This window comes from Anabrus simplex, chromosome 1, assembly GCF_040414725.1.
Source record: "Anabrus simplex isolate iqAnaSimp1 chromosome 1, ASM4041472v1, whole genome shotgun sequence".
NCBI lineage: Eukaryota > Metazoa > Arthropoda > Insecta > Orthoptera > Tettigoniidae > Anabrus > Anabrus simplex.
The window spans coordinates 835,085,691-835,100,241 of NC_090265.1; the positions used below are offsets into that span (position 1 = coordinate 835,085,691).

At 41.2% G+C, this 14,551-nt stretch overlaps 1 pseudogene; it reads right to left on the reverse strand.

Annotated features, from left to right (window-relative positions):
• Window positions 1-3,233: 3,233 nt before the first annotated feature.
• The window catches only part of LOC136873954 (craniofacial development protein 2-like), a 29,751-nt pseudogene continuing 18,433 nt past the window's right edge, over window positions 3,234-14,551 (reverse strand).

The window sequence follows — 14,551 nt, forward strand, 5'->3', positions numbered from 1 at the left end:
GCCAGCGTTTCGCCCTCATGTGCTAGGGTGGGCTCATCAGTTGGTACCTAGCACACTTACCAATACGCTGGCTAGTGCATACCGTGGAGGCCACTGCGTAGGCTAACTGGAGCCACCGGCAGTGCCAATGCACTAAGAGACTTGTCTCATCACTAAAAATTGATGCCTGCTTGGCCATCAGATGATATAGATGTTGATTCCCATAGGGAATCTGAAATATTTGTCCTGAATGAGCAAATTTATAATACCAATATAAATGGTCCGTTATTGGACATTATAAATTTTCCAGCTAGCTCATTCTTGGTTGCCAGCGTTTCGCCCTCATGTGCTAGGGTGGGCTCATCAGTTGGTACCTAGCACACTTACCAATACGCTGGCTAGTGCATACCGTGGAGGCCACTGCGTAGGCTAACTGGAGCCACCGGCAGTGCCAATGCACTAAGAGACTTGTCTCATCACTAAAAATTGATGCCTGGTAAGTGTGCTAGGTACCAACTGATGAGCCCACCCTAGCACATGAGGGCGAAACGCTGGCAACCAAGAATGAGCTAGCTGGAAAATTTATAATGTCCAATAACGGACCATTTATATTGGTATTATAAATTTGCTCATTCAGGACAAATATTTCAGATTCCCTATGGGAATCAACATCTATATCATCTGATGGCCAAGCAGGCATCAATTTTTAGTGATGAGACAAGTCTCTTAGTGCATTGGCACTGCCGGTGGCTCCAGTTAGCCTACGCAGTGGCCTCCACGGTATGCACTAGCCAGCGTATTGGTAAGTGTGCTAGGTACCAACTGATGAGCCCACCCTAGCACATGAGGGCGAAACGCTGGCAACCAAGAATGAGCTAGCTGGAAAATTTATAATGTCCAATAACGGACCATTTATATTGGTATTATAAATTTGCTCATTCAGGACAAATATTTCAGATTCCCTATGGGAATCAACATCTATATCATCTGATGGCCAAGCAGGCATCAATTTTTAGTGATGAGACAAGTCTCTTAGTGCATTGGCACTGCCGGTGGCTCCAGTTAGCCTACGCAGTGGCCTCCACGGTATGCACTAGCCAGCGTATTGGTAAGTGTGCTAGGTACCAACTGATGAGCCCACCCTAGCACATGAGGGCGAAACGCTGGCAACCAAGAATGAGCTAGCTGGAAAATTTATAATGTCCAATAACGGACCATTTATATTGGTATTATAAATTTGCTCATTCAGGACAAATATTTCAGATTCCCTATGGGAATCAACATCTATATCATCTGATGGCCAAGCAGGCATCAATTTTTAGTGATGAGACAAGTCTCTTAGTGCATTGGCACTGCCGGTGGCTCCAGTTAGCCTACGCAGTGGCCTCCACGGTATGCACTAGCCAGCGTATTGGCAAGTGTGCTAGGTACCAACTGATGAGCCCACCCTAGCACATGAGGGCGAAACGCTGGCAACCAAGAATGAGCTAGCTGGAAAATTTATAATGTCCAATAACGGACCATTTATATTGGTATTATAAATTTGCTCATTCAGGACAAATATTTCAGATTCCCTATGGGAATCAACATCTATATCATCTGATGGCCAAGCAGGCATCAATTTTTAGTGATGAGACAAGTCTCTTAGTGCATTGGCACTGCCGGTGGCTCCAGTTAGCCTACGCAGTGGCCTCCACGGTATGCACTAGCCAGCGTATTGGCAAGTGTGCTAGGTACCAACTGATGAGCCCACCCTAGCACATGAGGGCGAAACGCTGGCAACCAAGAATGAGCTAGCTGGAAAATTTATAATGTCCAATAACGGACCATTTATATTGGTATTATAAATTTGCTCATTCAGGACAAATATTTCAGATTCCCTATGGGAATCAACATCTATATCATCTGATGGCCAAGCAGGCATCAATTTTTAGTGATGAGACAAGTCTCTTAGTGCATTGGCACTGCCGGTGGCTCCAGTTAGCCTACGCAGTGGCCTCCACGGTATGCACTAGCCAGCGTATTGGTAAGTGTGCTAGGTACCAACTGATGAGCCCACCCTAGCACATGAGGGCGAAACGCTGGCAACCAAGAATGAGCTAGCTGGAAAATTTATAATGTCCAATAACGGACCATTTATATTGGTATTGCTGCTTCTTTTTCAAAGCCCTCGATTATTATCACTGCAGACTGATTTTTACACAGATTGTAGATAATTCTTCGTTCTCGGTATCTGATCCCAATCACATTCAGAATCTTAAATAGCTTGGTCCAATCAACATTATCGAATGCCTTGTTTAGATCTACGAATGCCATGTACGTGGGCTTGTCCTTCTTGATTCAATCCTCTAAGATCAGACATAAAGTCAGGATTGCTTCACGTGTTCCTACATTTCTTCTAAAGCCAAATTGATCTTCTCCCAACTCAGCTTCAAATTGTTTTTGCATTCTTCTGTAAATAATACGTCTTAAAAGTTTGCAGGCATGAGATACTAAATTAATGTTGCGATAGTTTTCACACCTGTCAGCACCGGCTTTCTTGGGAATAGGTATAACAACATTCTGCCGAAAATCGGATGGGACTTCTCCTGTCTCATACATCTTACACATTAAATGGAATAGTCTTGCCATGCTGGTTTCTGCGAAGGCAGTCAGTAATTCAGAGGAAATGTCATCAATTCCAGGTGCCTTGTTCCTATTTAGGTCTATCACAGCTCTGTCAATCTCTGATCTCAAAATTGGGTCTCCCATTTCATCAGCATCAAAAGCCTCTTCTTGTTCCAGAACCAAATTATCTACATCTTTACTTTGATACAACTATTGGATATGTTCCTGCAATCTTTCTGCTTTGTCTTCTTTCCCTAGAAGTGGCTTTCCACCTGAGCTCTTAATATTCATACACCTAGATTTCCTTTCTCCAAAGGTTTCCTTGATTTTCCTGTATGCAGCATCTACCTTTCCTAGCACCATACAACCTTCAACATCCTTGCACTTCTCCATCAGCCATTCTTCCTTAGCTACCTTGCACTTTCTATCCACATGATTCTTTAATCGCCTGTATTCTTTTCTGCCCTCTTCATTTCTAGCTCTCTTGTATTTTCGTCGTTCATCGATCAGGTCTAGTATCTCCTGAGTTACCCACTGATTCTTAGTTGATCTTTTCTTCCTTCCTAACATTTCTTCAGCAGCCCTTCTGACTTCATTTTTCATGACTATCCACTCTTCCTCTATTGTGTTTCCTTCAGCCTTTTCATTTAGTCCTTTTGCAACATGTTCCTTGAATTCCTCACGCATTTTTCTTTCAACTTGTCCAGATCCCATCCTTTTGCATACTTTCCTTTCTTCAATTTCTTCAACTTCAGATGGCATTTCCTGATCAACAAGTTGTGGTCAGAGTCCACGTCTCTTCCAGGGAAAGTTTTGCAAATCAACACTTGGTTTGTGAATCTCTGCCGAATCATAATGAAGTCTATTTGATACCTTCCAGTGTCTCCAGGTCTCGTCCACGTATAAAGCCGTCGTTTATGTTGTTTGAACCGAGTATTGACAAGGACCAAATTATGATCAGTGCAGAATTCAACCAGTCGACTTCCTCTTCCGTTCCTTTGTCCCAATCCAAATTCTCCTAATGTATTACCTTCTCTTCCTTAGCCTACCACTGCATTCCAGTCTCCCATCACAATTACGTTCTCGTCACCTTTTACATATTGTATTAAATCTTCTATCTCTTCATATGTTCTTTCGATTTCCTCATCATCCTCTGAGCTAGTAGGCATATAGACCTGCACTATTGTGGTGGGCATTGGTTTGATGTCTATCTTGACGACAATAATTCTTTCACTATGCTGGTCGTAGTAGCTTACCCGCTGTCCAGTTTTCTTATTCATTATTAAACCAACTCCTGCATTTCCCTTGTTGAATTTTGTGTTAATAAGTCGGTAATCTCCTGACCAAAATTCTTGTTCTTCCTGCCAACGTACTTCACTTATACCAACTATATCTAACTTTAGTCTATCCTTCTCCCTTTTCAGATTCTATAACCCACCACAACAATTCAAACTTCTAACATTCCACGCTCCGACTCGCAGAATGTCAGTATCCATCTTCCTGATGATCGCCCCCTCTCGTGTAGTCCCCACCCGGAGATCCGAATGGGGGACTAGTTTACCTCCGGAATATTTTACCCGGAAGGAAGTCATCATCATGACGTCATTCATACAGAGAGAGCTGCATGTCCTCGGGAGTTAGTTACGGCTGTAGTTTCCCGTTGCTTTCTGCCGTATAGCAGTATCAACACAGCTAAGCCATGTTGAGTATTATTACAAGGCCATATCAGTCAATCATCTAGACTGCCGCCCTTGCAACTTCCGAAAGGCTGCTAACCCCCTTTCGATGAACCATTCGTTAGTCTGGTCTCTCAACAGATACCCATCCGATATGGTTGCACTTGCGGCTCGGCTATCTGCTTCATTGGGACACGCAAGCCTCCCCACCGCGGCAAGGTCACAAGGTTCGCAGGGGAGGACTACAGTAGTATGACAACAAAATAAAAATATATATTGCAATAACAACATTGGCAACAAAAATGCAACAAACAATTACACGAAAACTAAACATTACCAGAAATGATACCGAAATCAGATATTTCACGATTGCAAAAGAAGAATAGAAAGGAAATCCATTAAGACGGGAAACAAAATAACATACGAAGAGTCCAATATTTTAAATTGAAGCAATCGCGAGGAACAACATGAAATGTTAGGATAATAACTTAATATATTCCGTTAAGTGTAGTGTAACCTTATTACAACAAATAAATTCAGCATTTCACCAAGAATGTCGAACATACAGGATCTCTCTTATAATCCCAGACCGTCCAGCGGCGATTCTACTCTCCGAGACCTAAGCAGCTGTACGGGATGTCCGCGTATATTTCTCGACCTTGCAAGGAGCGTGCACGTGTTCGACCTCACAAGCATCAGTCGCCAGTCTGAATCTCAGCTGTTCACATGGTGAGACAGTTAACATTGCAACAACGTATTTTCGTATGTAAAAGTTATTTTAAGTACGAGTCGGTTCGACGAGGACACGATGCATTTTTTCAGCAAATTCCTGGTGAAGTGCCACCTTCATGAGCACAGATTCACGTAACTGTAAATAATTTTGGAACTACTAGCTCAGTGCTCAATAAAAAACATGCGCGCGCATGAACAGATTAAACAGAGGAAAAGCTAGATGATATTTGTGCGAATCTTGAACGGTCACCGAATAAATCAAAATTACCACAAGTAGGGGTTTCGGTTTCTTCTGCACACACAGCTACAAAGCTGTTACACATCAAACTGTACAGGTTTACACGGCCCATTGTTTAAAACCTGCTGTTCCAGCCACAAGAGTGATATATTGTGAGTGCAATCTTACATCATTGAATGATCGTTTATTCGACCCACAGCTTGTGTTTCATCTTAATGGTCGTGTGAACAGTCACACCTCTTTCTATTGGTGTACAAACAAAATCCTAATGGTGTTTATGAAGTTCCTCATTATGAAGTATGACACTTCCAGCATCTTTTATAAGGTAAGATTTCATATAAGATTGTACACACGCTTAAAGCAGGACGGCCGCGCGCGACGAAATACAACACCGTTGACCAAGTGAGTCGGCCGTGCGGATTGGGTCGTGTTGCTATGAGCCTGCATTAGGGAAGTAGTGGGTTCGAATTCCACTAACCGAGCTCGATCGCTGCAGTCGCTTAAGTGTGGGCAGTGTCCGGTACTCGGGAGATAGTGGGTTCGAACCCCACTGCGGCAGCCGTGAAGATGGTTTTCCGTGGTTTCCCATTTTCACACCGGGCAAATGCTGGGGCTATACCTTAATTAAGGCCACGGCCGCTTCCTTCCCACTCCTAGCCCCTTCCTATCCCATCGTCGCAATAAGACCTACCTGTGTCAGTGCGACGTAAAGCAACTTGCGAATTCCACTATCGGGTGCCCTGAAAGTGGTTTTCCGTGGTTTTCCGTTTTTCACACATAGCTTATGCTGGGCTTGTACCTTAATTACGGCCACGGTCGCTACCTTCCCAATACTAGCCTTTTCTCATCCTTCCGTCGCCCAGAACCTTCAATGTGCGATGTTGAAAGGAATAGCATATATATGTATATATCAACAACACCGTTACATCATTAAACAGAAGTTGACATTGAAATTAAAAAACGACTTTCCTTGGGTCTTCCACTTTCCAATGTGTTTTTATTATTCCTTAGAGTATTTTTAAACGTAATCTGTGAATGTCTCCTTTATCCAAGTTATTTGAGCTATGGTGCTTGATGCTCCAGATATAACCATCCGCCCCAGTTGGCGGTAAAGTTTCACAGCCACTTGTGCAGAGCGGCTCGCTGAACTTCTCCCATATCGCAGCTAATTCTTAGAGCGTTCTGCAGAGTCCTGGTCACGCTTTATTCCCCTAATGGATACTTTCAAGCTGTGAGAAATGGGGGTGACCTTTTCCACAGATTGCAGCTAAGAGCCGTTTTACGGCAAAGTCCAACATTGTGGTGCTAATAACGTCTTGCGTTACTCCTCGCTTATAATATTAGAGCCTTAAGGAATAAAGGGAGAAAAATACACTTACGTGGCAAAATATTGTTCAATTATGGTACGATCTTCATGACTGCAAGAGGACAGTATATAACGATAAACATAACACCGTTTAAGATGGCACTAGCTCATGTCCATAATATTTTCCACGTCTCTATTTCATAGTGCGATATATCCTAATTTAAAGGAATATAATTTATAGAAATTAACGTGTAAAATAACACATTTGACAGTGTTGGTTGTTCTAACCCTTTATGTCTTACCCATAGACCATAAGAAACACCGTAATGTTAAACCAGAATGTTGTTTTTGCTTGGGTTATCAGTCCATTGAGTGGTTTGATACAGCTCTCAATGCCACTCTATCCTGTGCAAATATTTCATTCACTGGGCGAGTTGGCCGTGCGGTTAGGGGTGCGCAGCTGTGAGCTTGCATCCGGGAGATAGTAGGTTCTAATCCCACTGTCGGCAGCCCTGGAGATGGTTTTCGGTGGTTTTCCATTTTCACACCAGGTAAATGTGGGGCTGTACCTTAATTAAGGCTACGGCCGTTTCCTTCCAACTCTTAGCCCTTTTCTGACCCATCGTCGCCATAAGACCTATCTGTGTCGGTGCGACGTAAAGCCACTAGCAAGAAAAATATTTCGTTCCTACGTAAGTACTACATCCTACATCTATTTTAATCCCTTTGTCATATTCATCCCTTGGTTTTACCCTGTCGTTCTTACCGCCTACACTTTCCTCAAAAGCTAACTGAAAATGTCCTGGGTGTCTTAAAATGTGTCCTATCATTCTACCTCTTCTTTTGGTCAAATTTCGCGAAATCGATCTCCTCTCCCCAATTTGATTCAGTATATCTTAATTCGTGATTCGTTATGCCACTCTAATTTTCAGCGTTCTTCTGTAACACCACATTTCAAAAGCTTCTCTTCTCCTAATTTCTGAGCTAGTTATCTTCCATCTCATTCCATCCCATCCTCTTCCATCCATCTAAATCTATTTCAGTACCATTCCATTCCATTCCATTCCATTCCATTCCATTCCATACCAACCCAATCAATCGCATCACATCATATCCCATCCCAGAATGTAAGGAAATAAAAGAATTATATGTATACTTTTAGTGGTCCCAATAAAAACACAATATTAATAATTCATACGAAACAAATGAAAAAGTTACTGCATGGAACTAAAATTTGGCATTATATCCCGTTCAGATTTCATCATTTTTTCGCCTCCGGATCCCAAGATAGCGGGTTCAAACCCGGCAGAGGTAGTCGGATTTTTGAAGGGCGGAAAAGAGTCCATTCGACACTCCATGTCGTACGATGTCGGCATGTAAAAGATCTCTGGTGACACATTTGGTGTTTACCCGACAAAATTAATTAAATCTCAGCCATAGACGCCCAAGAGAGTTTCGGTTTACTCGGTCTGCCACCTAGTGGGTGCCTAGAGAAAAACGGAACGTCGAAATTGACGAGCACACAGCCAGATGGCGTCAAATTGAAATGTCTGCACACGGTAGCTGAGGCCATACGATTATTATTATTATTATTATTATATTACTACATTGATCGCCTTTGAATATTTTAGTGTTTGAGGGGATTTTTCTATTTTGTGAAGATGTTTAACCTTGAGGTACGGTGAAGAAAAACATAAGTAATAACTAAATCTTGATTTAATTAAAATTTAAATGAAATGGAAGAAAACAATGAGAACAGAATACACCTCAAACGCGTAAAATGAAATGTCTACATCACAGGCAATTTAAATTAGATTGCAATAGCCGTAGCCCATGGCTACAGACCAACTCAAAGAAATTAAACATTGTCTTCAAGGGACGTTTTGAAGAACAGAAAATAACTAATAAGAGAAATAAAATTCACAGAACTGGAAGGCTGAAGACGAAATATACACTCCAGTCAGCTATCTTAGTAAAATATCGGCATCGAAATATAAACCCAAGGCTACTAATCAACTAATCAAATTACTATCAATACAAATGAATTCAATAATTACAGTTGCAAAATATTAGATCGAACATACTTGAAGGACTTCACTTACGCGTACAATATTGAAAATGAAGACTTTCCGGACCCTTGTATTATTTCGAAGAGATTTAAACTAGGGAAAAATATCCCAATATGCAAATTACTCAAAAATAATAGAACCGGTCCTAAAATGAACTTTCATAATTTCTAGTCATCTCCTCCCTTAGTGACCGTCTAGGCCTTGGGAGACGCTCTCGCTTCGCCTACACAGACTTATTACCTTGGCGAGTCCATGGAGTGGGTGATCCAAATCAAACGTGTCAAGGATCCAAGATCATACCACTTTAATTATCTACGCAGCGTTTCGAGGTAGTAGAGGTGAAAGAACGAAGAGACTTTAGTGATCGCTGATGACCCCAGCCTTCTGGTCACTTTCCGAATGTCGCACGTTCTATAAATTCTTCACTTGCCATGAACTTACTATCATAGTTCCTGCCCAAGCCGAGTTTCACAGTTGTTATTAGTGCTAGCTCTGTATTGTAGGTGTTATCATGCCCATCTCGTAACCTGAAGATTTAATTTCTATTCTCAACCAGCACAAGTTATTTTAATTCAAGATTAGGGGCTGTAATGAAGCTTACTCAACTTTGTTACGCTAACTGTGAATCCCTCTGGAAAGGAGGCAGATAGCAGCCATCCTGTCATTCTTAAATCGCCGGCAATACCGGAAATCGAACCAGAGCCAAAGAGGACGGCAGCTAATAGTGCAAACCGTTACGCTACGGTGGTGAACATAATAATAATAATAATAACAATAATAATAATAATAATAATAATAATAATAATAATAATAATAATAATAATAATACACGTAAGTTTACAACCAACCGAAAAAAAGGAAAAATGTATGGAACAACTCTACCCTACTACAAAGACAAATACAACCTTGAGTCCATAAGCATCACTGGTCTCATGATCGGTGATCGAGAGTGCATTCTCCGGCTATTCGTGGACTTCTTCATAAGAATTGGTCTATGTACTGACCTTCTCCACACAATTCTGACAGCCGCGTTTAAGGGGTCGATAGCTATCTTCAGGTACTCCACCTATAGACCCCATCAACCACATTGAAGATTCCCTGTTTTCATTTTTAACATTGCGAATGTTTCTTAGATCACACAGTATATGGCCCCACTTTAGGAAAAACGTGATGTTAAGATATTTCACTCAATTTTGACTAAAGTGTTGAAGGTGGAGAAATGGTGAAGGTGTCAAAATGCGCGTTTTTAGAGCTTTATCAAATGGAAAGAGAATATTTAGGAAATCATACCTGGTCCAAATTTTATTCACAAAAATGTATAAAAGGGCAAGTTTTCAAAATAAAGTTGTTTTTTATTATCCGATTTTTATTTTAAATATTTCAGTACATAGATTGATTCTTTGTTAAAAAAAGTTACAGATTTTTTTAATTTCGAAGAATATGGTCTCCAGTTCTATTTGAAGGGGATCATGTATGATGTGGCAATAGCATTACTAGTGGTTGAGTTAATCAACCAATAAGTTTCCGGTTTGATGTTATGTTTTCTAACAATGAATCACGTGAATATGTCATGCGCCATTATGCCGCCAACACGTAAACGTCGTTTGGTTGCAAATAATAAGTTATAAAATTGGAAAAAACTTAAAGGCGTGAAATATAATGATGAACCAGCTCCAAGTGGTCGTTCGGATGAAGGTGTGGTAATAGCAGAGCGATCAACAAAGGCAATTCATGAAGATAATTGACTCACAAATACTTCAAACGACATAAAAGTGCAGAAGCAACGTTAACTTCATCAACGAAGACTACCAAATGAAGGTATTTCAAAACGAGAATTACGTCGTTTAAACAGTATATGGATACCAATTCCTTCTCGGTCAGTCTCAATGAATTCTGTCATGTGTGTGAACGTATACGCTGGATGAATCAACCCCGAAAAGTGAATCCTAATGGGTCGAGTAGAATTACCTACTTAAAGTAGGTTAGGATTCCCGAGTATTGAATTTCAAAGTATGTACGACACATATGTGTGAACTTCACGTTAAACGGAAACCTCATATGTCGACAGTGAACGGTTTCGTGTATCCTCAGGAGGTTCCAGTTCGATAAGGGAGAGACTGATTTCTCCTCGTTTGCCGTTTAGGTGTATACGTGAAATTCGTTTCTTCGAAAGATGGGAGCGTCTGTGTGAACAAGTGGTAAATGTGCCCGTGGATATCAATACTATGCTGCGGGTCTTACCTTGTGATCTCCAAGATGATTTGGCGTTTACAATATATCTGAAGAGTAACTTATTGAATAGGACTTCATATTTAAAGGGGTTTATATCAAAGAGTGTCGTAAAGCAATTTTCAGCAAGATGACACCACTCAACATTATGTATTATACGTTGTACTTTAGCACTTCCATAGCGACACTTGTATGGGTACTCAACCTAAAGAAATCGTATGTTGAGGGTGAATCAGCAACGAGTATGGCAGATGATGAAACCACAGACGTTTATAGACATCATTAGTGAGGAGTTCGGGAAGCAAGCTAAATCGTTTGAAAAGAAACTCAAATACATCTGACCAAAGATGTATATACTTGTATATAATTATAGAAATAAATATTCTGTAATCGAAACCGACTTTCAACGTATTAGGTCGTGTTACGTACATTTAGTACTTGCTGAAGAGATGTTAAATACAGATCAAAATGGCAAACCAGACACCAATGGGATCTGAACCTACGCGAAATCAAGGATCACATAGTGTTTTGTCCTGTCTTTTCGCGTCTTTTTTCTGTCGTAGTTATCCGGGCGATTTCGACTTGATCACCCCATACGTGTCCGTCTCCGTAGCGTAACGGTTAGTGTTATTAGCTACCGTCCTCGGGGGCCCGGATTCGATTTCCCGTACTGCCAGAAATTTAAGAATGGCAGGAGGGCTGGTATGTGGTTGAAATGGTACATTCAGCTCACCTCCAATGAGGGTGTGCCTGAAAAGAGCTGCACCACCTCGGGATGAGGACACGAGTTTGCATTTGCACCTCATGCGTTTCGTCAGTGGATTTGCCTGATTGTGAAATTTGCCCGATGCTCAAACTACGACATTGGCAAGCCCGCTGCTGACATTGAACTTCCCTTCACAACAGTGACCGTATTTCTACTTATCCTGTATGGACACAACCGCCTCTTGCTGGGGCTAACGAACAACTGTCACGGCAACATCCTCTAGTTCAAACTCTCCGCTGTAGTGCACCATAGCGACGGCCAGACCACGCACGATTTTAATGACTCTACTACGTAGAATAGTCATGCTCCATAAATACGAAAATACATTATTATAATGCTAGCATCAAGTCGGTATAGCCTGCCTGAATGACTCAGATGGTTGAGGCGCTGGCCTTCTGACCCGAACTTAGCAGGTTCGATCCTGGCTCTGTCCGGTGATATTTGAAAGTGCTCAAATACGTTAGCCTCGTGTAGGTAGAATTACGGGCACAAAAAGGACTCCTGTGGGACTAAACTCTGGCCCCTCGACGTCTCCGAAACCGTAAAGGTAGTGTCTTCTTCGTGAAAAATATTTGGCTTCGTTTCTGAATGGTCAGTGTAGTCACCTTCGATTCAGAGGGCCCCGGGTTCATTTCCCGGCCAGATTGGGGATTTAACCTTAAATGTTTATTCTCCCTGGCTCGGGGACTGGGTGATTGTACTGTCGCCAACATTTTTGCAACTCACACACCACACACAGCACTGTTCTCCGCTATAAAACACGCAGTTTCCTTTCACGACAGATGCCGCCCACCCTAGTTGAAGGGACTGCTTCAGGGTAGGAATGGCCACAGGAAATTAAAGTTTATTATTCACGGAAAATACTCCATTGAACCTCTACACGTCTGTACCGTTATGTTTTTAATGTAGTATTTAATCGTCCAGCATGAGTGCACGCTATATCAGATTATTGATAAGAGATTAAAAAACCAAGCAAACAAACAACAAACAAAAATCTTAGTACATAATAATACAAGGCAAAAATAATCACTTACTAAGGACGTGATTTGAAGTCGACCTCCTGTAGGCCCTTCTGTAACTAGAATAAGTGAGGAAAGTTTGTAAGCAAAAGTGCTGGAAAAGATACACACACACATAAAAGAGGAAAAAGAGCAATTGTTCACAAAACACAAAGTAATTTTCCAGTTTGTCGTTTCAAGTTAACTTTTTAAAATACTTTTTATACTAAATATTTCACTGAGAAGTAAATTGACAGTTGTTTAAAAGAAGCACTGAGCAATAGCACACGAGTGGAAATGTGTACACATTTTTTTAAATACACGAACACTCAGTGATCATTTTCAGATTCTTCTATTGGTGAAAGTAAAATTTCTTGAGGAAGTCTACTTTTAATGCGGCGTGGAAGTGTTGATCGTTTCCCAATGGCGAAGAACACAGCACCAGGCACATTTTGGAGTTTCTTGAAGAACGTCTTGGCTTGCGTTGTAATCACGTGTTCCAGAGTGTCTAACTGGAGTTCACAATGTAACTGTTTGTTTCGGACATACCAAGGACCGTTGGTGATCATACGGATAACTTTGTTTTGGAATAATTGCAGACATCTCATAGTGGTTCGATCCGCCCCTCCGCAGACTGGACTATGTAGGTGAATAATGGACGGGGCAGTGATTTGTAGAGAAGTAATCCACATTTAAATTTGGGGAACGATTTCCTGTTTAGTAGGGGATACAGTCTTGTTAGTCGTGCGTAACATAGATTTAATTTCTGATTTAGATGGTATTTCCATGATTTATTTATATCGTGTCAGAAGCATACATAAGTTTAAAATTAATGTAAGGGAAAAATGTAAAACATGATAAGCGACGGTCAAGGAATACTTCCATGTACTTCACGGCCTTGTCGTCAAGCGTCCATTGTATGGCTGTTCCATTTAGGATGATTGGTGGTGGGAGATGTGGACGTCGAAGAGTAAATATCATGGTTTCACATTTTGGTACATTCAGTGAAATTCTCCATTCACTATCCACGTTGATATTGCTTGCAGAGAGGCTTGCAGGCGGCTAGTGGCAGTTAAAATGTAATGGTGGGATGTTAAGACAGCAGTATCATCTGCATACATTGCGATGTTGACGAATGGAGGCGATGGAATGTCATAGGTATAAATGTTGAAGAGGGTTGGACCAAGAGTAGAACCTTGAGGAACTCCGGCGTTGATGAGCCGAGGTGTGGAGTGCGTGGAATTTATACGTACGCTAAAGATACGCTGACTAAAGAAGCTGTAGATGATGCTGTATATATAATGTGGGATTCCGATTGTGTGCAATTTGTATAATAGTCCTTTATGACAAACGTTATCAAATGCTTTTGTAAAATCTAAGAATGCTGCAAGAGTGTGATGTTTGAACTCGAAACCTTGCGCAATGTGTTCCGTAATACGTAGTAGCTGATGAGTAGTCGAATGCCGTTGACGGAAGCCAAACTATTGATGTGGAAGGAGAGATGTGTCCTCTAAAAATTATTTAGACTTTCGAGGATGATTTTCTCAAATAATTTGAATAACGTTGGTAATAAACTTAATGGTCGGTAACTCGTTGATAGTGTCTAAGGTTTTCCGGGTTTGTGAATTGCAATTATTTCTGCATGTTACCATGTGTCGGGAAAGTACCAAAGACCAAGAAGGGCACTGTATATAGATGGAAGGAATGATAGTGCTTTTCAAGTGAAGTGCTTCAAGGCTATGTTAGGGATGAGATCACGTCCAACAGCTTTCTTGACGGGCAGGTTCTTGATCAGATTTCGTATTTCTCCCGGTGAGGTAAATTGGATTCTTTCCGGAACTGTAGGGCAGAACGTTGGAAACGTTTATATTTCACTGTTATACTCGTGGTTGATTGGTGGGTTTGGAATGAAAGAAGCTTCAAAAACATCTGCAAGTATATCTGATTTTTG